At 35.6% G+C, this 27361-nt stretch overlaps 1 protein-coding gene, 1 long non-coding RNA gene and 1 other non-coding gene across 3 annotated transcripts in view; 2 read left to right on the top strand and 1 right to left on the bottom strand.

Moving 5' to 3' along the window:
- The window catches only part of LOC110597047 (uncharacterized), a 114660-nt gene that overhangs the window by 38918 nt on the left and 48381 nt on the right, over window positions 1-27361 (top strand). The window lies entirely within an intron of this gene.
- Dkk2 (dickkopf Wnt signaling pathway inhibitor 2) overlaps window positions 1-27361 on the bottom strand; it is a 97937-nt gene that overhangs the window by 29175 nt on the left and 41401 nt on the right. The window lies entirely within an intron of this gene.
- LOC120892629 (U5 spliceosomal RNA) lies at window positions 20050-20165 on the top strand. The gene has a single exon (XR_005737416.1). It is a non-coding gene; the product is annotated as a U5 spliceosomal RNA (small nuclear RNA).

Raw genomic sequence — 27361 nt, 5'->3', positions numbered from 1 at the left:
CATATTTCAAGTAATAAGATTCACTTTCTGATAACAAATATTTTAGCCTTCAAATTTCTACTCATTGACTTTATGATTCTTGTCAATGTTAAGCTCTTGCATGTAGTTTTCTTATGGTTTGAAGTTCCTGGTAGGCAGAGCAGTGAGGAAAATCCAGGTTTTGGATAAAATCTAAGTATCATCTATTGCAAATTACCAGGCAAGCTTCAGTTCTCCACAAGTATACAATAAATATAATAGTATCCACTATTTACTATACCATCTAGTGACCAAATGCTGTTAAAGTACATTGTAAAATGTTATAAAAATGTTCTTATTCTCACTGGAATAGAAAATAACCTGCATGAGAGAAAGTTATTTCTTTGTCCAAATGTGGCCATTGTCACAGCTGTGCCAGCTAAAAGTTCACAGACAAAAGATTTAGAAATCACACTGTTATCAAAGGCTCCTAGGACTGTACATATGAATTTCTAAGTTTTGAGCTGCTGTTTTGTTTATTGATTCATTTTGCCTGACCTAATATTATGATCACTTGCTTATATTTCCATTTAAATGACTTGTTTGTTTTATCAGAGGGAAATGAGAGAGGAAAAAGAAATGACTATTACAATTGCATTTTAGTCAAGAGCCAATGCATTCTTCAATATACCACTCATTATTTCCAATAACAGCCTAATCAGGTTTCAAAAGTGTCCATTATTATGTGACTGAGAAAAGCAGGTCATTAGCAGTTCGTGGTATACAGAAACCACCATCAATGTTAAATTGAAGGCGAAGGCCATGCCTTCAGGGACAGGAAAGGGTACAGTTCTGGACAATGAGGAGGGGTTTTCCCATTGTGTACTATGACTTCCCAAGTCCATAATTAATAACACTGCTTTCCTCAACTGGAGAGCCTTGGGAAATTCTCAGTGAGGCAACTTCAAATGTCTTCTCAATGGAAATTTGTTTTATTCATAAATCAAGTAACAAGAACAAGACACAGCGTGCTAGATTTTCATGTTAATTATCTTAAAAATAACAACTTACGGGAAATGTAATGGGGTATTTTTTTCTCTCTCTTAATGTTATACTGATGCTCTCCCAAACATTGAAGGGAAAGTAGCTATTTTATCCTATATCCTTCCCCTCCTCCTCCTTCCCTGCCTCTTCCTTCCTCACTTTTTCCTCCCCTGCCCATTTTTTTTTTTTTACCATATCTTCCCTCTGAAGTTATAAAGCATCTAAGAGTAAAAACTTTCTGGAAATAATATAGAGCGAACACATTTTTGAAACATGCTCTCTGCTGGTTCCATTAACTAGCCTAAAGCATGATCTGAGATGGGGAATCACGGGCAGTGTGTTTGTAGGATAATGGTTTTCCCTCTGTGGACTCACACCTAACACACACAACACATCACCTGTGAATGCAACACAACTGGTCTTTTCACATAATACAAAAATCAAATTATTACTGTTTTCCAATGAGGGCCAACAAATATGGGATATGCCATAGAAATCTTTGGCAAAATTGCAGCTGAATCGACATATACAAAATGGATTTATTTGCCATAAACAGAAACAGAGAGAGCAAATGAAACACATTTCTCAGCAGTAAACTGTTTTATAAGAATGCTGATAAAAATAGAAATCCTATATTTAAGTTACAACATAACCCAGTGAAGATTTAAGTGACTATTACCCTCCTGTGCAGTCTGCTCTTTCATGCCCTTTCTGCAACCCAGCCCCAGAAATAGAACCTGGTCCACTGAATTGCTTCATGCTGATTACAACATTTATCACATTCTACTGTAGCTGTTCAGAATTTCCCTAAGGACAGCTCATCTCAGTGTAAGTGCACATTATAATTTCTGGTGCATGTACAATGATTCAGGAGTAATTATTGAGTGCATACAGGAATCTGAACTCTAAAGATAATTTAACCCAAGGGTTAAGCGGAGTCCATATGTGTTCAGATGATGCTCTAATAGCATTTTGAAAGAGAACAAGAGTTTTTCCAGAAAATTTAACTAACCACATCTATTGAAGTAAAAAATTGAGAACTCAGAATTGTGTGCATTGCAAAACTACTAGTTTTACAATTCCTATGAACTATAATAGAAATGATTAATGGTATAATAACATGTATTAAAAGATATATTAGCTCGAAGTCTCAACTAAGTAATAAATATAAATCTACCAACATCAAAACTCAATATTAGTAAACATATCAACTAAGTAATAAATATAAATCTACCAACATCAAAATTCAATATTAGTAAAACATTACTTCTGGATCAGTTAAAAAAAGGATACATTAGCACATATATTAAAAGATATACTAGGATACATATCATATATAATTATGTTAAAGAATCTAGGAGTAAACTGTTTTACTATCACCTTCAAGAGCTTTATTAATAAAATTCTAAGAATCCCAAGTTCAAGTACAAATACTAGTCACAATCTCTTCTAAAGGGATCAGTCAAAAATAGGTGCAAACCTGGGAACTATGAGAGTATGCCTAATGTGTAAGATTTGCAGTCTTATTCAAGAAACAAGAGTGATAATGTCAAAATTAAGCACCATTTCAAGGAAATTGAATAGTAATAATAATCCTACTATACTGAATATATAGTAAGTAATGTGAAGTAAACCCAAATTCATGGATGCAGGCCTAGAAACATTTTCAAAGAACAGTTGATAAAATCTTATTTAACTAAGAAGGACAAAATTCATGCACCTGAACACAATTACTCCTAATTCTTAGTATCCATTTCACTAATTACCCTCATTCCTAACAGATTGTTTTCCTTGCATTCTTTCCATTCCTTAGATAAAATAAATAAAATGATAACAAAGGTCATTTTTAAGAATTTAAGAGATAAAAATATATTGAATACAGACAAGTTTAAATTTCTTAATAGTTGATCATATCAAGCAGATAAGATTTTGGAAAAACAAAAATATAAGTTCAATTAGTGTATTTGACATTTTGAAATCACAGATTTTTAAAAATATCTTTTAGTTGTCAATGAGCCTTTACTTAATTTATTTATTTACATGAGGTGCTGAGAATTGAACCCAGTACCTCACATGTGCTAGGCAAGTGCTCAACCACTGAGCCAAAACCCCAGCCCCAACAAGATTTCTTTAAAAATATTTTTATTATAAGTATTGGAAAATATTTCCAACATATAAAAGGGTTTTCCTGGTTGTTTAGGAATGAAATATCTCAAGTCTTCACATCACAAAAACTCATTTTATCAAGCTGTTTTTATGAGTGCCTGTTTGCCTCACCTAAGTTTATGTTTTTGATTGATCTCAATCTTCTTTGTCAGGGACTCTAAAACTTGGTCTTTCATGCCATTAAGAAATAGTAGACGCTGTACACAATGCAAGGAAATTGCCCCTTTTCCTTTCATGTAAATCTTTCCATTTGTCTGAGAAGTCCACTTGATTCCTTATGCCTATTTTTTTCAAATGTTCCCTAAGAGGATATAGACATTAAGTGGGACCCAGATTCTCAATTAGTAAAATTCCCATAAGTAACTCCATATCAGAAAGAGAATGATAAGACTTAAATGGGAATTTCAAGTTTTTTTAAAAAAAAATTAATATTAAATATTCTTGAAAAAGAATACAGTAAAAATCCAAAATGTGAGCAAATCCATAATAACAGAATTTTGCAAAAAGTGAGAGTTATTGAAAAAGTTATGGAAAACAAGGGCCCACCTCTCTTTCACTTGCTCAATTATGCATTTATTCACCAGATATTTTTTGCATGTTGTAAAACCTGTGAAATTTTTTTCCCTTCCTTCCACAAGATATATTAATACTCAATTAAGTTTTTACACAATGAAGCTTAGGTAACATTTGAAATACAATTTCTGAATTCTTTTCAACATGTCAATTCATGAAACAATTTGTTCACTGATACGAAAACTCAACAGAAAGGTACCAACTTAAAAGAAGGATAAAACATGTTAAGCAAAGAAAGAAAAACTTGGATGACTACATATCCATTACAGATTCACTTTATAAATAATGACTTATGTTTTACTAAATCAATGTTTGCCTAGCTCTTCAGACATACTGCCTGAAATTCAAGATGTTTCATATTATATCACTGTTGTTACAAAATGTGTTGACTTTCCCTTGTAGCAGTTTTAATTTGTAATTAAAAGAAATGATTATAATTAATAAAATTATCTTTTTCTTCTAAGTTGGTCTTCAATAAAAGTGTGTGACTAAATTTTAAAAGAACAATGAAGTGGGTCAATTTATAGATTTACTATTTTCTTTTTTCATAATCATTTGTTCATTCTGTTGTGAAAGGCCTGCTCTGGATGAGGAATTAGTTTAATAATAAGGTCATTGTATATTTATTATAATTATGCATATTTAGGGAGAACCAAGCATTTGAATTTTAATTTTTCTTGTCTTACAAGTTAATACATAAAGAGATTAATTTCTTTTAAATTATTTTTCTATTTCTTTCAAGCTTAGCAAGCATTTTGATAAAGGAGAATGTTAAAATCAATATTAAATACTAATTTTGACTGGACAATATATATGAATCCTTTTGCCATCTCCCCTCTCCTTTCTCTGAAAAATCAAGAGTTGGCTAATTTTCCATGTGTTCTAAAATAGTATACTAAACTCATCAAACCTTTCAGAAAAAAAATGTATTTTGACCATATTGAAATGAAAAAGTGGTACAAGTTGTGGGTTGTCCATTTTGAAAAATTTTCAGAGCTGAAAAGTATTTAATATTTAATTATAATAGCCATGTCTTAACACAGTGTTAATTTTCCTAAATTTTAAATCTTATTAAAACCTTTGACATTTTCATGACAAAGTGGTTCTAGAATCCCAATAGAGTAAAAAACCATATAACAATAAATTTTAAAATGTTTTAACCTTATTCAGAATTTCAAACTCTTCAGTTTGTAGCCACCAACAGCCTGTAACAACAACAACAACAACAAATGTCTGGTAATAGTTAAGAGTCATAGACTTTCTTTGCAAGCATAGTCATAGACTTTTCTTAGCAAAGACTTTCTTTGCAAGGTTTATGGGTTTCTCCTATGCATCTGACAGTAACAATTTAGTTAACAATCATTTGGAAGTTGGGCAGACAATAATAAACATGTTATGCAAATTTAGAGATATTCAAAATAAGCTTCATAACTTTTCCTACTAACAAAATAATCTCACATAATCCTGTTCTTCCATCATCTGCTTTACAGCTCTGGACAATACATAGAAGCCAGCAGTTAATTATGCAGTTAAAAGATCACATACTACTTGATTCCTGGATCCACCAACCTACAAAACACTGTGCCTTTAGGCAAGTTACTTGGCCTCTCTGTTTATCTGTAAAATCTCAGCCCCATGGAGATTTTCCAAGAGTGATGAGATGTAACATATGTAAAGCACTTAGGAAGATGTCTGGCACTTAATAAGTGCTGTAAGTGTTAGCTACTGCTATTATTATGCTTGTCATCAGGACAAAGCTTGAGAAAATAAATCCACAGATAATTCTCAAGTCTCAGCTGGTCAAATCATCATTTCTTTCTCATCAAACATTGGTTTGATTTTTAACCAGAAGTCTCTGAGCTCGATTGGAAAATTTTGACAACTTTATATTCACTAACCTCTAACTACATGTCCTTCAATTGTGAATGTGCACGATGGATCACTGTGGTATTAGCAGTGTCTATGACATTGTCAGCAGTAGACATCACAGATATGTCCATATCACATTACGGCTATTTCTGGAGCTCAAAATATTGTTTCCACTCATCACCATTTAAAAATTGTGGTGGTTATTACAACCAGATCTTGTTATTTAGTATGTAAGTAAATGCTTATCTTGCTGTATCATAAACTTGGTTAATCATATTTTATATAGATGATGCTCCTTTTTCCATTTTTATGCAAACTTTTTTTCTTTTTCTTTTTTCTTTTTATTGGCACATTGTAATTATACGTAACAGTGGGATTTGTTATGATATATTCATATGTGCACACAATAAGACAGTATAATTTGATCAATTTCATTCTCCCTCTCCTCCCTCCCTCTGATCCCCTTCTTCTATTCTCCTGGTCTCCCTTCTATTTTTTTTTTAATTTGGTCTATCTAGTTATACATGACAGTAGAATGCATTTTGACTCATTGTACACAAATGGAGCACAACTTCTCATTCCTCTGGCTGTATGTGGCGTAGAGTCACCAGTAGTGTAATCACACATATATGTAGGATAATAATTTCTATCTCATTCTACAGTCCTTCCCATCCCCACAGCTCCACCCCTCCCCACACTCCCCTCTGCACAATCCAAAGTTTCTTCATTTTTCTCTACACCCATCCCCACTATAGATCAGCATCTGCTCATCAGAGAAAACATTTCAGTTTTGGTTTTGGGAATTGGCTTATTTCACTTGCATGATGTCCTCTAGTTCCATCCATTTACCTGCAAAGGCCATAATTTCATTTTTCTTTAAGGCTGAGTAATATTCCATTATGTATAAGTACCGCATTTTCTTTTTTTTTAAGATAGAGTGAGAGAGAGGAGAGAGAGAGAGAGAGAGAGAGAGAGAGAGAGAGAGAGAGAGAGAGAGAGAGAGAGAATTTTTAATATTTATTTTTTAGTTCTCGGCGGACACAACATCTTTGTATGTGGTGCTGAGGATCGAACCCGGGCCGCACGCATGCCAGGCGAGCGCGCTACCACTTGAGCCACATCCCCAGCCCAAGTACCACATTTTCTTGATCCATTCATCTGCTGAAGAGCACCAAGTTGGTTCCACAGTTTAGCTATTGTGAATTGAGCTGCTATAAATATTGATGTGGCTGTGCCACTGTAGTATGTTGATTTTAAAACCTTTGGGAATAAACCAAGGAGTAGGATAGTTGGGTCAAATGGAGTTCCATTCCTCCATTTCTGAGGAATCTCCATACTGCTTTCCAAAGTGGTTGCACCAATTTGCAGTCCCACCAGCAATGTATGAGTGTAACTTTCCCCCACATCCTCACCAACATTTATTATTGCTTGTATTCTTGATAATTGCCATTATGACTGGTGTGAGATGAAATCTAAGTTTTGATGTGCATTACTCTAACTACTAGAGATGTTGAACATTTTTTCATATATTTATTGATCAACTCTATTTCTTCTTCTGTGGAATGCCTGTTCAGTTCCTTAGCCCATTTATTGATTGGGTTATTTGGTTTCTTGGTATTAAGTTTTTGAGTTTTTTATATATCCTGGAGATTAGTACTATATTTGATGTGCATGTATGCAAACATTTTTATGGAAAATGATCATAAAAGGTCCCTAAGCTTCACAAAATTGGTTAAAAGGGGTCTTGTGTACCTGCCTATTGATCTTTATCTACTCTCTTCTTTTTGACTTTCAAATAAAGATGCAAGATACAAAAAATGGTGAGAGAGTGAAAAACTAAAGGAAAAAAAGATACAGTTATTTACAGTTATATCCAGAGTTTTCTGAACAGCTATATTTTGAAGTTTGAATTAAGACTATGAATTGAATGAACCAAAAGGACAGATAATAAAGTTGAAGACCAGCAAGCAACTTGGTGTTTGTGATGGTTGTTTTTTTATGTCACCTTTGGTAAGCTCTAGCCCTGATGTTGCTGTAAAGGTATTTTTTTGCATATAGATAACATTGCCGGTTGGTTAAGTTTAAGGGTAGGAGCTACACTTGATAATGGATGGGGGCCTCCTCCAATCAGTTGAAAGTCCCTAAAGGCAAAAAAAAAAAAAAAAAAAAAAGTTTCCCATAGAAAAAGCAATTCTCCCTTAGGAGTGAAATATTCTATATTTCCAGCCTACAGAGTTCAGACTTGCCAACCCCACAATCATGTCAATCTGCTATTGATTCTGTTTCTCTGGAACCCCTGACTGTTAAGACTATTCGTTTCCACTGCACCTACTTTATTTCACAGAGTAAAGGGAAAAGAAGAATTGTGTTTTTCTTTCTCTTTCCACATTTTTTTGTACTTTTACTTTCCTTTATATCTTATAATTTTGCTTCTTGATATTTAATATTATCTATTGGAACATTTTTGAAGATACAAAAATGTTTTTTGCCTTGTGAATTATTCAGATAATTCATGTCATATTTCTTGAAATAGCTAATATCACCCATTATGTTAAAACTTGGCCACATGCCCTTTTTGTGAAACTAATGAGTTGTATCTCAAAGTTTGTCAGGAACAGGGTTCTCAAGAGCACCAAAGTCAAGAGCCACACAGGTCTTCCTAACCAAAAAGCAATAAAAACTGCAGCATCCCTCCAAAATAATTTGAATACATGTCACCCTGCCTGGTTTGTTTTTAATCTGTCCTATTATTCTTTCACTTCTCTTCCCAAGAAAATTAATTCCTATGAAAAGAGGTTCTTGTTTGTATGTAAAGTCCAGTGGTATGTATACTAACATATAGTAGCTTAAGATTTAGAAATAATTGGGGAGAATGTAAAGAATTTTAAGTGCATGATTTCAAGTGAACATAGGTTGGGATGTTTGTCATAAGTCATAGGCAATTAATCTTTACTCATAAGGTGATTTAAATTATAAAATAATGACTAACAAGTAATCTAACACCATTAGATTGTCAAACAGTAGCCAAAATACTGATTCTAGTAAAGAGCTGGCCCTTGTGATGTTATGGAAAGCTGCTTCAGAAAACACTCTAAGTCTAAATTCAAATCAAAGAGAGCTTTATTTACCTGACCAGGGACTGTCACCCACCTGTAGAGACTGAAGCTCTGTGGGAGAACAGCAGTTTCCTGGCCTGTGTCTTGGGAATTTAAGAATGAAAACCACAGCTCAGGGACTTTCCTTTAGCGTCATGCAAGCAAGTCAGTCATAGAAGCTAAGACAACAATTAGCACAGCAACTCAAGACAATTGCATCTTTAGTTTGAGCAGGTGTTAGACAACCATATCCTGAGTTCAAGCAGGTGGTTAGTGAATCTACTTCAAAATCTTGGGTCACCAAGACCACCAAATCCTGGGTTGAGGACATTTTCTGGGGTACAAAGTATAGAAAACAATATGATATAAGAAAACAGCTTTCATTTCAGTTTCTCAGAAACAGCTCTTGTAACAGTTTGTTTTTTTTTTATAGAGAGCAACAAAAAGGAGTCTTAGGCCTGTCTATGACAGTTCTTGCTTTATAATTATCTTAACTCACTTATCAAAATCTTATATCTATAATCTAGATTTTTACTAATCTATAACCTATAACTTACACTCTTATTGATTGTATTTTATCAGTTCACACCACAAACAGTGATATAGTATGCAATCACCGAAAAGTCCTAATAGAAGTTTCAAGGCTCTTCACTTGAAGGAAAGCAGGTAATCCATTGGTCCTTTCACATATCTTTCACCTGGTGGAGTTTTTGTTAGACTCTGGCTTAAAGACCAACGTTTAATGTAACATTTAGATCTAAACTCCAGTCACAAGAGTGCAACTAAATACCAACAAAATCAATTGCTGAGGGTTTTCTCATTAGCAGAACTGTGCATCCTTGCTAAATTTTTAACCATTCTACTTTTCCAAAGAATGTACTTGTGTTTTTTATTTAAATCTCATCTGTTAGGAAGCAAATGAAAGGTCTTGACCATTGTTCACAAATAGTCAATGTTTGAAAGAGAATTTGTAAGCCTCTGCGTTCTTTCTTTCTTTAAACAATATGCATCCTAATGAAGAACCTGGAAGTTATAATTTTCTGGAGACTTCCTCACAACTACCAGGCTTTGCAGCCACAGGTTTTTGGTTTAGAGTAGAGTACAAAAAGAAGAAAGGTCACAATGTGAAATTTTATTCAAAGAATTATGTTCATTATTATAGTCTAGGTATTACAGGAGCACAATTTTTTATTTTTAAGTTTTTAATTTGAAGGGAAGAAATACTTTATTGGAAGCTTTATAATTACTAACAGGAAAAAAAATTAATGGCAATGATGTTCCTTGGTGGCACTACCCATTCATTACATTATGCCATCTGTCAACTAACAAATACTGAGCACTTATCATGGTTCCAGCATCGTGTCAGGCACTGGGCATAACCCAATCTAGATTAAAGGTCAGAGAAAGATTTCCTGAAGAAGTGATATTTGAGCTGAGATCTAAAGGATGCATGGAGTTAACCAGTTGAGAGACTCGAGCTAAGGAAAAGTTTTCAGAAAGTGGAAATGGCTTATGAGAGTCCCTGTGACTGGAGATGGCCCAGTGAAAACGAAAGCAAAGTGACCCTAGAAGGAGAGAAAGGTGGGGCCAGTGTGAGATGAAGCCTGCTCAGCCACGTGCAGAGAGGCTCTTCGTCCTGGAGGAAATGGAAAGTGACAGAATTGTAAGGAGGGTGATGACATGATCCCAAGCCATAGATCTGTCTTCGCCAGTTAAATCTGATCACTAGCACACAATGCCGGACACAATAGAATTGACATAGAATTGACATTTGTCAAAGGAAAGAGGAAGGAAGGAAGGAAAGCAGGAAGAAAGAAGAGATGGGGAGGAAGGGAGGGGAGAAGGAAGGAAACCTCAGAATGTAAGACATAGTATATATATATATATATATAATATTTTGGAGCCCCTATCTACTGCTGAACTCCTTGAGCTTTATCCAGAGCTTCCCAGGTAATCTTATTTTGGTTGTTATCACTATTTTTATGAATGGGGATAATGAACACAGGATAATTAAGAAATTTGCTTAAGGGTAACCAGTATTCACCCCTAACCCCAGCCGTCCATCTGGGGTAGCACCATATATATATGTATATGTATACTTGTACATATGATTTTATTTATTTATTTATTCTCTCTTCCCACTGGGGTGGCTTGTGGTTAAGATTTAAAATGAGAGACAAAATGGTGAGACAATGCTCCATATCTTCTTAAAATCATTGCAACTATTATATCTACTTTTAAAGAAAGTTGCTGTGAAACAGTGTGCCCAAAATTTAGCAGAAATTTTATTTAAGCATAAAATGACCTGATTAATGATGTAATTGAGACTTCATTTTCCATATGGCTTTCTGGGTAAGTTGGGCTTTGAATGTTTTGGCAAAATTCTTGAGCTGTTGTCACATATGGGGCTTACGGAAAATTGAAGGACTGCCTCTGCTTGTAGATCCTCCAGGATAGGAAGTAAGAGAATAATATCATTGACTCCCGCACTCAAGGGATGATAAAGAGACACTCTTTCAAAATGCATGCTTATCTTCTTTCTCCTTTCTCCATGTTTCCCATTTGGATTTCACAGAAGCATAAGTGGTTAACTGAAAAACACTCCCAGAGTCAAAAGTACTCAAGAAGAAATATTAGCATTTGATCTAGTACAGATTCTAATTTCTTTTCTGGAATTAAGTTAAGTGCTAAATTCCTGGAGGACAAGGCTGATTTGCACTTCTTGTTTTGTTTTTCATTTAGCAGTCAATTGCTTCAAAGAAGCGCTTTTATGTTCTTTGCTCAGAATTGAAGCTAAACTTTCCTTACTCTGTTTGACTAAAAATGTCAGGCTCTAGTTTGAGACCCTCTTGCCTTTCCCATCTCACATATCTCAGGGTACATCCCAGGTTTTCCCACTTCTTGTGATTCATAATAATTTTCCTAGGCTCCTCCACTCTCAAGATGGGTTCTCTCTTTTCTCAATCTACCGCACCCATCCTTCCAAACCCTCCAAAAGGAAATTCTGCCTCATTTCCACTCCAGTACTACACAAAATGTTTACTTTGGAAATCAATAAATAACTTTCACCTAGTATCTAAATAGGGGAGAATATGAGGTGAGCATTAAAAAGAAAAAGGAAGGATATGTTTTCAACTTCAATAGTTTTCACCTCTCTCGCATTCTTCTTGGTCTCTGATCATATAATCTTTGAGAGCTTTTCACGTTTATTTTGAGTGATTGTTTTAGGAGTGAGAAGTATTCTACTGCTTTCTAAACTAAAGGGCGGGGGATTGGAAACCACTGGAAAGGAAAGAGCCTGACCAAGGGAAGACACAGAGGACCCAGAAATAGTCTCAGAATTTCAATTGGTCAGAGATTCCCCTCACCCTCATAATTCCAAACTCCAAGTTCAAATCTATGGTCTTTAGACCAGGAGCACAAGATTTAGAGAACTACAGAGTAGCCGAGAAGTAAAGCAGAGAGATTCTTAATACACAGTCTCAGTGATACCGAGTTGATTAACACTTATTGAAACTCTATTGTCATCATTTTCATCAAAGCAAATATTCTGGGCTTGAATCAAACTTCAATACACTCAAGCAAGGTAGCTTGAGTGTGTTCTACCATTTATGAGATGCATGATAATTTGACAATTTATTAAAGCTCAGTTTTCCATTTATAGAATAGGGACAATATAGCTACTTCCTTCACAAGGCTATTGTGAAGATTGAATGAATGCAGTAATATAATGAAGTGAGAAGATTTTCTGACACTAAAAAGGATTGTTTAATAAAAAAAGATAAATACATATTTGGTGAACTTCCTGAATGTGTATAACTGCAAGGATGCAAGTTTAATCCATCTAATAGAGACTAGTGGTCATCTAGTTTTGCCATTATCACCAGAAAGGTTCAGTAGGATGATGCATGTGAAATTCTCCTAAAAGTGCTTGGCGTGGAGCAGACACTCAACAATCAACAATCGTTACTAATGTCATTATCATGATAATTATGATTTTATGATCACATCCTTTCCCATGGCACAAAAAACACTCATCAATAGTAACTCCATTGTCAGTCCCTGTTGCTACTATAGAAACTCTCAAATGATGGATTCAAAAGGTGTTCACAACTTTTGGTTAAAATTCAATTTTCCTGCTACTGCTGTGGCCCAGTGTGTGAGCCCCTCTCTCTGCAGAGGGTTTATTGAGTCTAGGCAATGTTAGAACTGTGGCAACATTGGCATAGCTGGTAACTGGAAAACCTTTAATCCATCCAGTATAATTCCAAAACTGAGGGTCAATCCTTAAAACTCATATGGTTACCTTGTCCCCAAAGAGGAGGAAACTGGTGTTCACAATTAACATTTGATGGTATTCCTTAAGGAATCTTCCTGTTAAATTCAATCAACCTTTGAGAAGGACCAGAGAGGTGAAGTTTCTAAAATGTCAAGACGACTATTTGGAAACAGAAAAAAGGAATCAAATAACTGCTGTTGTTATGTTTTAAACTTTTCAAATATACTAAATTAGATTTTGTTTTGTTTTGCTTTACTTTGCTTTACTGAAGTAAACATTTATTTGGGTGGCCATCTTAGAATCCATCCCAGCACTGACTTTTGTCACAGTGTGCAAATATTTTCTTGTTCTGTTTTATCCCTGGGTAAACATATAGAGAATGTGATTTTCCTTATGTGCCCTGTCGTTTGCATTGCTTTGGGAATCTGATTAGCGTGAGATACACAACATCCATGAGTCAGGATAAACTCAGACACTAACTTTCTAAATGACACTGAGCTATTCCCTCTAGAAACATAAATTCTTTGTATTATGAATTTATCGCTCCTAAAAGAAAAGTATTTTATGTTCTACCTTACACTCTCTGTACCATTAAAGCAGCAGTACCCACCTAATTCAATTTCATATATCTCAAAACTAATTATTAAGCAGCTTATGTCTACACTCTGCTTAGTGCTGGAGGAGGAAAGGACAATGAGATTAATGGCACACTGAAGGGACAGAGCAGAGACATTTCTACCCCCAAAACCATCAAACCAAAGACATGCACACAACTACCTATAATGCAGAGCAGACCACATAAATGCTAAGTGATGCTTTCAAGTCCTCTAAAAGAATAATGCTTTAACCAAACAAAATCAACCTACATCCAGAGTATGAATGATGCTGTTATTACTTATGTCTACTTGTCTTCCATTTTACAGTGCTCTTTGATCCATTCTTTGCATTCTTCTTGTCTGAAAGTAATATTCTCGATACGTTTAATAAGGAGACCCCTCCTTTGTTCCTAGAAGCCTTGGCTGCTGATCAACAAAAGCCCTCAACAGACTTAATCCCCTGTGTTTGGCACCACATCAGTCTGGAAGTAGTTTACATTCAGAGCCCTTTGGAGTAAATACTCATTAGAGGTTCCGTTGGCTCATTTGGTCACCCACATTTTGCAGTGGGTGGCCCAGTTGGCATCCTCATTATTTTATTTTCCACCACTGAAAATAATCCAGATGTAGTAACCTGACACTGCTTTCTTTGCTACTCTTATTCCATTGTAAGGGAACATCCATTTATTTGTGATACTAGCTAATGAGTCTGGATAAGTAAAAGCCTCAGTCTGGTAATGCTATAACAAAATTTTTCATATACTTTTTTCCAGTGCAACTTATTGAAATGCAATCTGATCATTCCAAGTATAATTTACTGGTAATACCTCATGTCTGAAACTTAAAATTGTTCTCCTCCCTCCTTCTCCCTCCTCTTCCCTCCTCCTCCCCCCTCCCCACAACTTTACACAAATGAACAAACCAATTCACAGAGGTAAATTACCAAAATTATTGACAAATTTCACAGCAAAACTCTTGCTACTTTGTTTATTCCTGAGATAAATCTTTACCACCAAGTTTCTTAATTAGTTCTTGTATCAAAGAAGCAAAAGTTTCTATAATGTTATTGTCTTTCTAGGTTTAGCAATTTAAATTAAAATTAAAAAAAATAAAACAAAACACTTTCCTGAGTACCCATTAAGTCAAAAGTAAAGTATTATTAAAATTCAAGGAGGCTAAACCTGTCTTCTTTTTACAGGGCTTATATTCTTGTTACAAAGCTAGTATGTTGATACCTTTCCCTTATGATTATGTATCTGAAAAATGCTTGTAATAATATCTATTGAATAAGATACTTATTAATACAAGGATTAAAATCATAACATACATCAAGTTCTTAAAACAGAGCTGGGTTTTCGTATATTTACAGGTATTTGAGAAGTTACTGTATTCTTACCATATGAATTATCATCAGCCTTCTATAAGAAAACATGTAAAGGTTTTTTGTTTGTTTGTTTGTTTATTTTAGAATTCCTACAACTCTGAAATGTTTTATTAGTTTCAATACAGATAACAGGGAATTGATGTGGCATTAGAAGGTGAGGGAATGTGATCACCTAATAGATGTTGGGCTTGATATTAGTGTATTCGTGTCCATCAACTCAATTAATACTCAAAACAATCACCAAATGCATATATTGCTTTGTCTGTTGAATAAAAATAACTAACAATTAAAAATTTAACAAGCAAGGTTAAATAAGGAACCGTGATTGAAAGCAAACTCTCTAAAAAAACTCACATTCTTTCCATTCATTCCCTGAATTCTAACAAGACTACTTAATATCATTTTTTTTTTCAGACAGGAAGAGTGTAGGAAGCACCCTGTCATCTTGTGCAAAGTCATACTGTATCTTGGATTTTAACTGCTGCAAAGATTTAATAACTGTGGGAGAAAAACAGAAAGGTATCCTCCTGTGTACTATAAATAGGCCACTCAGTGGTAAATTACATACTCCCGGTTTATCCTAGAAGGAGCCCCACATCACCACTGGACAGTATTGCTGACCATGGCCAAAACCATGAGGGCTTGCACGTGTTTAGGATAGCTCTGCTAAGTGTGCAACACACATGCAGAGGCCATGCTATTCTTACTACCGACTTACTCAGACCCTCTGCACTCATGCACAGATGCAGTTTCTGTCTTTTCTCATATATCACAGTATCCAGGTGTTTGTTTGTTTATTCAACCTTAACATTTAGCCACAAGACTTTTATAAACCCTCAAATGGATCCACAGGGGAACAATTCATAATACTACTCACTTTAAATAGTTCACTACCATCAGTCTTAAGTTACTCATCCACAACCTACATGTAAAACTTCATCTTGGTGCATGTGCTGTGGTTAGTGCTACACCCTCTATATCACAGAGAGCTTTTCCCATAGAGGATGCTGTAAAAACTTGGAAAGAAACTTTTAATTTTAACAAGACAATCACTGTATAGACAGATTTATCTTATTCCAATTTTTTGTTTTGTTACCATGTTATTTGAAACAGACTATTCTGAAGCACAAATATTATTAATTTCAATTTAGAATATATAGTTTTATATTGATAATACATCTATACATTTACTTATATTTAATATACCTATAGATATGTGTATGTGTACATATTACACAGATCAAATTTTAAGCATGAAACTCATCTTTTAAGTGAAAACAAAATTTAAGCATATTATGTATTGATTATATCATGTATACTGTTTGCTTAAATACAAAGGAAAGCCAATGGAAGACATGAAATTTTGATTTTTATTCAGCATTACTTTAAATGTTTCATACCAGAAATAGAACAAATAATGATTCTATGAGGATTGTTTGTTTGTTGTGGATACAAGTAATATAACTTTTTTTCTGGTATTGGAAATTGAATGTATAGATGCTTTATAATTGAACTACATCCCCAATCCTTTTTACTTTTATATTGAGACAAGGTCTTGCTGAGTTGTGGAGGGCCTCACTAAGTTGCTGAGGCTAACATGAAACTTATGATCTGCTTGCCTCAGCATCCCAAACCTCTGGGATTACAGGTGTGCACCACCAAACTCAACACAAGAAATATAACTTCTTAATTCTGGGTTAACTGTGGTTTACTATGATTTCACAACACATGATGGATCGTTTTAAAACTAGGATTCATGTAAATTCACTCACTTATTAACTAACAAACTTATTAAACAGATTCCATGTATAAAGGAAACTAAATACATATGGTATTGCTGCTATTTTCAATAATGCTACCAATAATAACTTGGTGCTATGTGACAAGTACAGAGGTTCTTGGAGAATGCAAAGATTTATAAATAAGGGCTAGTTCAAACCATCCAAAATTTATTATCTAAATTGTTAGAATAGAGTTCTATTTTTAAAAACTCACAGTCCTGTTTTTTCCTTACAACAGTGTAAGTAAGTATTACTATTACCTTACACTGAAAGAGGGAAATTGATGAGCAAGAATTTAATATAGATAAGGACTCAACTTTTGAACATGCTCCCCACTTGAAAAGTCAACTGGCTGAAAAGAATTTACTCATAATTTTGTCCATGAAAAATTTACACAAGGTTCCCGACTTTTAAAGGCTTGATTTTTCATTTTTGGTGCAAAAGTGCATTTAATATAAAAATACATTCAGAATAAATAATATTTTAAATTTTAGTTTTTTCCTAGGCTGGCAAGATTTGATAAGACACTCTCTCCCAAAGCTAGGCAGCAAATTCAAAGTGCACCTCTGGGAAGCAAGGGATACAGTATACCACGTGGCTAAGTTGTGATGTTCTTGGTGGGTCAGGTGCAATAAATGTATTTGTAGATGCAATATTTTCAATTTGCAGTGGGTTTTCCAGGACTGTAATCCTATCATAAATACAGGAGCATCTGTAATATAGTCCTTCAAAAATAATTTAAAGTGTAAGACATGGTGGCACATACCTATAATCCCAGCAGTTCCAGAGGCTGAGGCAGGAAGAGTGCAAATTCAAAGCAAGCCTCATTAATTGAGAAAGACCCTAAGCAACTTAATGAGACCCTGTCTCAAAGAAAAAATAAAAAGGACTGGGGATGTGACTCAGTAGTTAAGTGCTCCTGGGTTAAATTTGAGGAGGAGGAGAAGGAGGAGGAGAAGGAGGAGGAAGAGAAGGAAGAGTAAAATAAAAATGAAAAAAATTTAAAGTGCTGATTCTTCTGGTATTTAATTATCAGTCTATATGAGAAAAATGGATGCAATGAGAGTAAATCAAAATAATGCCTAATGGACATTTGAAAAGGTGCTCTAAATTAAAGAGTAAAAAATAATTAACAATAAAATTATTCTGATTTTGGTTGACATATTAAGTGAATAATCATCTCTAGTCTATAATTGAGAAAAATATTTTTCACATAAAAATAGCACCTACTCTTGGGCTGGGGATGTAGCTCAAGCAGTAACGCGCTCGCCTGGCATGCACAGGGCACTGGGTTCGATCCTTAGCACCACATAAAAATAAAATAAAGATGTTGTGTCCACCGAAAACTGAAAAATAAATATTTAAAAATTCTCTCTCTCTCTCTCTCTCTCTCTCTCTCTCTCTCTCTCTGTTTGAAAAAAAAATAGAACCCGCTCTTTAGTCTGAGATCTTAAAAACACAATTGCACATATCAAAACATTCTCCTAATCTATATAAATTCAGTATCCTTGTTTAAATTCCTTTGGAAGCTGTAGAGAGTATGGGGTCTAAGGACACTCAGGCACCTCTCCACTAGCATCCAAAATTCCCCACCATTTACTTGTAACCCTCTGTATTTGAATCTCTCCCTTTTGAATCATTATGCCCAGCTTTTTCCTGTTCCCTGAAACAGGGCAGCCTCCTAGTCTCTCCATGCTATGCCCTTTTGACAGCAGCCAGTCATCTTATAGATTGCTGTAAGATGACTGTCTGGTCTTTGACTTTATGTCAAATCCTAGCTACCCTGGGAGGTTCACTACAAAATTCATCTTTCTGATGTTGTTTCAAGGATGATTTCCACTCTCACTGCAGAGAGAAGGGATTTTTTCTCATCACTGGACTAGTTTTGTTTTAACTCTATTATTTCTCCTACTTATATGATGCTGATTTAACATGTTGTATTTATTTATAATCTCATTTCTACAGCAAAATTATAAATTCTTGAAGATTAGAAATTATGAAATTTGGGGGTGGGGGAGTTACAGGAGTGCATAGGATGCCCGTTTAGCCATTTTCCAGTGCACAATTCAGTAGCACTGAGCACATTTCACTAGGCTCTGTAGTCATCACTACTCTCCATTCCTAAAACAAAATCATCATCCCAAACAGAAACTCTGTACTCAGATAACTCCCATTTCCCTCTCCACCCAGCTCCTGGCAACTTCTATTCTCTCTGTCTCTAGGAATTTACCAATTCTAAGTCCCTCATATGAGTGCAATTATACAATATGTGTCCTTATAGGTCTAACTAATTTCACTTACCATGTTTTTGTGGTTTACTCATATTGTAGCATGTATCAGAATTTCATCCTTTTTAATGCTGAATAATGTTCCAGTGTGTGTGTGTGTGTGTGTGTGTGTGTGTGTGTGTGTGTGTTCTGTGTCTGTCTCCACCTTTTGACTAATGTGAACAATGAACACTGATGTCCAGATACCTGGAGCTGCCGCTTTATTCTGGAGCTGCTTTATTCTTAATAGCCAAACACTGAAAATGAACTTAGATGTCATTCAACAGAGGAATGGCACATCCATACCACAGAAAACGATTTTTAAATAAAAGGACATAAATCATCAACACACATCAGCACAGCCTACAATCCCCAGAAAAAAGTGTTGAATGAGAGAAGTCAATCCCAAAAGACTATATACTATGTGCTCCCATTTAGATAACATTCCTGAAATGACAGAATTAGGACAGGAGAAAAGTGTAAATAACTGTGAAGGCAACTTGAGACGTCCTACTGGTGATGGAAATATTCTGTCTATGACTCTATCCATGGTGGTATCCTCATTGGGATGTCGTTCTATAGTTTTACACGATGTGATCACTGAGGGAAAGTGGGTAGAGGGTCTATCTTATCTCTCTGTATTATTTATTACAACTTCATGTGAATGTACTATTATCTCAGAACAAGAAAAGAGGGAAGGACAAGCAGAGAAGAAGGGAGGAATGAATCTCACCAAGAAACTAGATCCCAGTCAGGCAGGTGTCCTTCATATCATCTCCTAATTGTGGCCCAGGCACAGTCTGAATACTAAATCATTTCTAGAATGGAAAGGGTGGTAACTCCAATGGATTTGAATATCTACAGTGTCCTGTCCAGAGTGAAATTATAGACTGACAAAATTTTCATTTCCTTCCACTCTTATTTATTTATAGAATTCCCTGCAAAGTTTTGCCAGGCACTATATTTTCATGCCAAATGGCCACCATCGATGCACTAGGAGCTTCTCTGAGTTGAGATGTGTCATGGAAGCAAAGGGTATACTCTGATTCTTCTTCATATTGTATGAATATTTGGCCTTTTACTAAAGATTTCCAAAGAGGGAAATAACTTTCAGTCTTACTTTAATTGTTTGAGGCCTTGCTTTGACAGGAATAATTATTTAGTTTTAATGAAAGACATTGTTGTGAAGTGAAAGCAGAAGTGTGAAAAAAAAAGAGAAAGAGAGTTGGTTCCTTTTAAGTTCCTGGGGTTGTCATGCAACTCTCTCTTGATGTTCTTTTAAAAAGTCACAAATTTCAATGCAGATAGGCAATCTTAGTGGAGAACAGCAGTTTACCACAGAAAATATTTCTCTGTAAAGTAATATTTCAGGGAATTATTCTAGATTTTTCTGATTACACACAACTGAAGTGACATTCACACACATCATCATCATCATCATCATCAATGAACTCATGTCAGAAGAGTCTATAGTCTCCCTAATTTGAAGCAGCTGTTACATTCTAAATATGGATATCCCAGTCTTCTGAAACTATCATTAAGAGTCAGAATCCTCAATTTAAAGGTTCTTTATTATTCTCTCTGTAGGGGGATTTATATCACATTGCTGTTGGCTCTCTCCCTATTGTTCTCAAACTGTCATACATAAGATGTCAACAAGGGTATATTTCATTCATACTCTAAAATTAAATTCTTTATCCCACAATTAGACATAATCATGATCACATACGACTATGATTTACCATAACTAAAATAGATGGTGTAAGATTTATTGTTGGCTTGTGTTTGAAATAATGAAGGCAGATTTTTGAATTTCATGCTAACTACTTGGGACATAATTCCTACTCATTTTGTTTCCATGTATCTCCACCTAGTTCGATAGCACATTGCTAAAATGCTCTTGCAGTAAACTTTTAAGTGAAATCCAAGAAAATGCTGATAAAAATAAATATTTTTCAGATATATTCACATATGCGTCTGTATAAAATAAGCTCTTTGAGAATCTGATCACTCTTAGTAAGAAAAACAAGCTGGATTATGGGCTCTTTCTTCTTTCTAATTATAACTTTAAAAATTATGTCAATTGCCAGGCACAGTGGTGTATACCTGTAATCCCAGCAGCTCGGATGGGAGGCTGAGACAAGAGGATCGAGAGTTCAAAGCCAGCCTCAGCAAAAGCAAGGCACTAAGCAACTCAGTGACACCCTGTTTCTAATAAAATACAAAATTGGGTTGGGGCTGGGGCTGGGACTCAGTGGTTGAGTGCCCCTGAATTTAATCCCTAATACCCCCCACAAAAAATTATCCTAATTGTGTCCATGTCAATTATCTCATTTGAACATCATAATGACTCTGTAAGCCAGAAGTCTGTAAAACACTTCTGTTTCTTTTGCTTGTCCTGAATCCATGCAATGTTCCTACATTACACCACCCAATGATTTATTTAAATACTTAGCCTCCAGACTTGACTGGAGTTTGATAGGGCTGTGCCTTGGAATACCCTGCTTCTCCTGCTCTCCTCTGACCAAGGAGAAGATATATGCAAGACCCCAACTAACCACCCAAATGTTTACTTGAATGTGCATCTTGAATAGAAAGATGGGATGCAATCTGAAGAGCTCTTTAACTTTCTTTTTTTTTTGTGGTGCCCTAATAATGCCAATGTACCTTGTTCCCTGCAAGCCCAGAGCCCTTTGGATTCATATCCTTCCATGGCTAGTTCTGTCTTTTATTTGGTTCCATTGGCTAACAAGTATCCTTAAGAGCTGACTTCCATTGCTGATACCTGAAAAACCCCTAAGGGCTATAATGTTTCCCTCTTCTTGGTGATGAGGAAAGGTATAGAGAGGAAAAGAAATTAGTCCACTTAGTTAACACAACTGAATACAGGCCTGATCCCAAGCTTTGCTTTTAAACTCCATGTTGCCTGTTTCCAGTTTCTGAAGGGTTCCAATGAGAGCATGTCTAGGGTCATCACACCATGATACTAAGTTAGATGGACAATATAAAATGGATATGGTAGGAAGTATCCCTTCCTTTGTTACACTGAATTGGTCAGTATTTATTATATACCAAAGGATTCCTTGTACTAAATAAGGAGTAAGAAACCAGGACCAACTTTGCAGTGATCCTGGAGATTCCTGTAACTTTCTTTTTAGTGGTTAATGTCACACAGCTATGCACCATTCCAGACTTAGCATGGGTCAAGAACAGGACCTACCTGCATCTAAAAAAAAAAAAAAATTCATTTCACACTTATTTAGCAAAGAAGGATACACAAAGTCTAGTGCAAAAAGTGCTAATGTGTGTAAATATCATTCCAAACCTTCCATGAAAAACTACACCAGTCAGTCAGAGTCAAATGCAGGAGGATCACACCATGATTAGATTGAAAATGAGAATGGGCCGAAACATGTGAAGTCTTCAGCCCCAAGGTCAAGGTCCTTCCTCCCATTTGTGACCTAGGTACAGTTTATATCTTTGAGACTCTGTTTGCATATGCTTTTAAAGCATTCTATAAAGGAAGCAAGACTATCTCATGGTCCACTTAGCAGTGAAATTAAGGATCGAGGTAAAGTGGAACAAAACCTCAACTGGGGTTGGGGAGAGCTCAGCTGAATGCCAGATGCCCACATTGGCTGGACTGATTCCACCAAACCCCTGGCTGTCCCTTCATGTTCGTGACCTGAAACGTCACCCCTAGAAACCACATGTCATGGAAGTGTTAAGCCATGGTCTTTCTAGGACTACTTCAAAGTGGTTACCCCTGGAGCCAAGAAAGAAGTAGAATTTGGTCTGAGGCATTGGTGGGGGAGATAGAAGGCACACTGAAGACCCACTTATATTTTGAGAAGAATCTTAAAATCAATATCTAATAAGTCAACAAATTTCCTCCATGACTTTTGTTTCAAATTCATTGGAATAAGAAATCTTTATTGTATGGTGGGCTGGGAAAATCCCGGATAGTAAAGTCAAGCAAACCTGATCTTGATTCTGGCCTCTATGTTTACCAGGTGTGACAGGAGCAAGAAATTTCTTTGTGCCTCAGTTTTCTGATCTGTAAAATAAGGTATCTCAAAACACTCCTATCTCTCAGGATGACTGAGTAGAATTGAATATTCAAAAATTATTGATAGATACTTAACAATAGGATTATTTCCTTCCATTCAGGAAATGTTTTTAGAGGATAGTCCACTTTAGCACATTACACTGCAAAAATCCTATCAATTGTTAGGAAACATCATTAAAAGTTAATGCCCACTGAATGTATCCCACATTTGGGATACATTTGGACATAGAATGGAACTTTCTAACAATAGGAGCCATACAGTAATTAAAAATTGTCTTATTTAAAGAAATGAGTTCAAGTAGGGCATGGTCGCTGAGGCAGGAGGATCTCGAGTTCAAAGCCAGCCTCAGCAAAAGTAAGACACTAAGCAACTCAGTGAGACCCTGTCTTTAAATAAAATACAAAATAGGGCTGGGGATGTGTCTTAGTGGTCAAGTGCCCCTGAGTTCAACCCTTGACACCCCCCAAAAAAGAAATGAGTTCAATTGACATTAATAATTTATTTAGTTCAATCCAACATATTTTAAATGTTATTTTAATAGAAAATGAATATTAAAAAATTATTAGTAAGATTTTTTTCATTGTTTTCATAGTAAGTCTTTAAAATCTAGTATATATCTTATATTTACAGCCCATCTCTGTTCAAATAATAAATCCTAAAGTAAAATGAAGGCCTATCAATAAAAAATTATTTAATAAAAAAAGTTGTTTAATGAAAAACACTTAAGATATTTTTGATTCTGAATTTTAATATTAATTAAATAAATTTTAATATTAATCTTAACTAAATAAAGTACAGAATTCTGTGCCTCAATTACAACACTATGATAGTCACAATATCAAGCGGTCAATAGGTAACTAGTAGCCATAAGACAGGATGGTTCAGGTTTAGAGAAGATGTAGTAACCTGAGAGATTCAAGTCAGATAACTATTATCTTCTTAAAGCTGTGAAGAGTAAGAAGAAAAAAATGGAAAAATTGATGAGAGTTACTTATATGGAGAGAACCCCATCTATGTACCTTCAGTTGAGATTCTCAGCCAACCTGAGAGCAATCTGCAGATGGAGCCAAAGAAAAAAGTACCTAGACCCACATCCCCAGTGGCATGCTGATAATGTGACTTTCCAAATATGAAAATCCCAATTTGTAGCACTTGCTCATTTTCACAATATAAATTTTCCCACTATGACTGATTATAAGCTAAACATCTGTCACTGAAATCAAAGTTGGGGGAAGGTATGCCGAGAATTGGCTTTCTTCAAAACATTACCACATTGCCTCCTGCCATTCAATCTCCAGGTAGAATCTCTCTCTCTCTCTCTCTCTCTCTCTCTCTCTCTCTCTCTCTCTCTCTCTCTCTCTTTCTTGTTGGCCAAAATCAACCGGTAACCAGAGGCAAGGGAGCCTTGAAATGTATTTCCTGCAGGCAACCCTCCTAGGGTGCTGAACAAGATGGTGTAGGATCAGAAAGGGCTAGTGGAAAACAAACTCAGTGTTCAGAATAAAGAAGAACAGTCAGCTTTTTCTCTTGTCTTCTGGACACAAAGAAGACAACAGCCATAAAGAAGCTGAGAGTGACAGCATAGACTTTGAAAACAGAATGCTAACTAGAGCAGACATCAGGTTGTTTATTTCTCAGATGATTTTTTTTCCCTGTGAGTATAGAATTTGTGCAAAGGAAGATATCCCTTCCAAGTTTTTTGAAAAGAATTTTAGCAATTATTAAAACATGATATTTTAATATGAATCAATGAGTTCATATCAACACTGTAATTATTCAATATATTGACAAAACTGATGATAAAATTTTATTTCAGTTAATTATTTTAGACTTTGGTTTTAGGAGCCTGCATTCTTCAACAGCTGTCTTCCCCCTTACACCCAGTAGCCCCTCCAACATTTCCCTATAGTTCCATTCCACTGCAGTAAGCATGCAGGTTTTCACCATATGACCCTCCATACCACCTGCTCTACCTTTTCTCTCTTTCCAGATCTCCCCACATGGCACCACTAAGAGATTCTTTCTATAACACCACTTTTTATGTGATCCCACTTCCCAAGAACCTTCGAGGACTCCCTATGGATTACCAAAACTAGTTGGCATTCTTGATCTCGCCTTCAAAGAACTCCATAACTTGAATGTAACTTAAGTTTCGGAATGTTCACATGAGCACTGCCATGAAAGTGAGATCATGTTATGGCTGTCTACAGAACACAGGCCACATGTGCCACAAGGTTTTGTTGCATGCTGACTCCTTTTGCCCAACCTCAAACACATGCATACCACAATACTACTTTAATATATCCGTATTTTTGCAAATCCCACCCAGCATTAAGGCTCAACACTGAAAACTGAAGACTTTCTAAGCATTCAGGCTACAGCATCTGCTCCATACTCTGAACTCCAGTGGCATCTGATCTTTTGACATGTTTCACCACTGGGATTTGCATTAGGGTATTGCATAAATGTTTAAAGGTTTGATTTAAGTACAGCCTGTAATTAAGTGAAAAAAATGTTTCTATATTTGCCAACAACTTTCTGATTGGCACATGGAATGCAGCCTAGCTCACCTGAGCCCAGTGTCTCCAGTGTCTCCCTGGAATTTCTGGAGTAACACCCCTCCATGCCTGCTGCCTACTGGCCATTGAAAGTTTGCTTCTGAATTTAGGATATTTACTGAAGGCCCAGAGAAGGAACTTTCAGTTTTTGCTTTATGAGATATCAACAGTGAAGATGGACAATCTGTATTAATGCTAATTTGGAAAATACAGGCTAGAACAAAGATAAGTTTCTTTGCTGCAGAAATTCTCTGTCTTTACTTAGCTAATTAGATATGTGAATCATTAAGAAAAAACATAGTAGATAGAATTGCACACAAATATCTGAATATAGAAATTTCTCTTCACAATACCCTGGCCCTAAAACAGGCTGACCCCACAGCGTTACTTGAGTTAGTTTATTTGAGTTAGTGTGTGGAAAGCACTTAGAACAGTACCTGGAAGAGGAAGAAGAAAGTTCTTTGAGCTTTGTTGGTGGTGGTATTGACACATAGAGGTCTAAATAGTACCTACTGTGTGTCTAAGGGAAGAAGCAGAGTTGCATGTGGATTGAATCTTTCCTAGCAGATTTAAGGATGCCACATGGATACTGCACAGCATCAGAACAGACCTTTCTCTGGGGTCCTATGAGTCAGACACTAGTTCAAGTGCAGAGAAGAAGTTTATTCATTTCCATTCTTCCCAAAGCCTAGCTAACAAGGCCTTTAGCAAGGGCTTAATTAAGTACTGCAAAGTAATAAATCAGAGTACAACCTGAGTCTTGCTTAAATCTTGGTTTTTCCATTAGTGACCATATAAACTTGGGCAGATTGTTTAAAGGATCTAAGTCTATAAATCTACAAAATTTGAATAATTTTATTTACCTCTCTGGATTATTATCAGGAATTCAAGAAAAAAATGTCTATAAAATAGTTAGCTTTGAATCTGTGGTAAAATGATAAATTTATTTTTCTGGTTTCTTTATTTATTTGTGAAATACCAACAGGTTCACTAGTGAAGTCATGGCTACACTATCCATGAGGACTTCATACCTAGTAGACATCTAGTGAATGGGTTGGCTGCTTGGATGGCTAAAGTAGGTCTAATGGGGTAACTTTCCACCATTAGGAACTACAGAAGCCATACAAGCTCTCAGCGGCCAAAACAGAAATTAAACTTCCCAAGATCCAAAAGTAATTTCTGAAGTAACTCTGGGACTCCTTTATTATGTAAAACCTTTAAATAGTTTCTAATATTATGTATAAAGATTTGGTTCCTAGTTAAAATAAAAAAAAAATCTTCCCATGTTCATTGCTTTGATTGTGAACACTGTGAGTAATACTTTAGTTATTCACAATCCAGTGGTCGGAAGCTATGGGAAAACTAATTTTAATTTTAGATGTTTCATGCAACACTGCTAATGTTATCTATCCTGTTTGGGCAGGGAGAAAACTGGCAGGAGCCGTGAGATGGGGAATTTATGTGAGTTAATGGAAATGTTGTGGCTGACCAACAAAGGAACTTCCCCAGCCAAAATCAAAACAAAGATATTAACTTGGAGGGAGGAGAAAGCCTGGGGCATAATAATATCATGCATTGTAACCTTATCTAGTGGTTGAAGTAATTGGGTTTGAAGAACTTAAAGAGCATTTTGTGGTTTATGTCAACTGCCAGCAGACACTGTATTTAGCAGCCTCTCCACTATTAAATTCGCATACTATCCCCTCCTCTCACCAAGAAGG

This window comes from Ictidomys tridecemlineatus, chromosome 9 (assembly GCF_052094955.1).
Source record: "Ictidomys tridecemlineatus isolate mIctTri1 chromosome 9, mIctTri1.hap1, whole genome shotgun sequence".
NCBI lineage: Eukaryota > Metazoa > Chordata > Mammalia > Rodentia > Sciuridae > Ictidomys > Ictidomys tridecemlineatus.
Note: the sequence above shows the minus strand (reverse complement) of the source record. Positions and strands in the feature narration are given on the sequence as shown.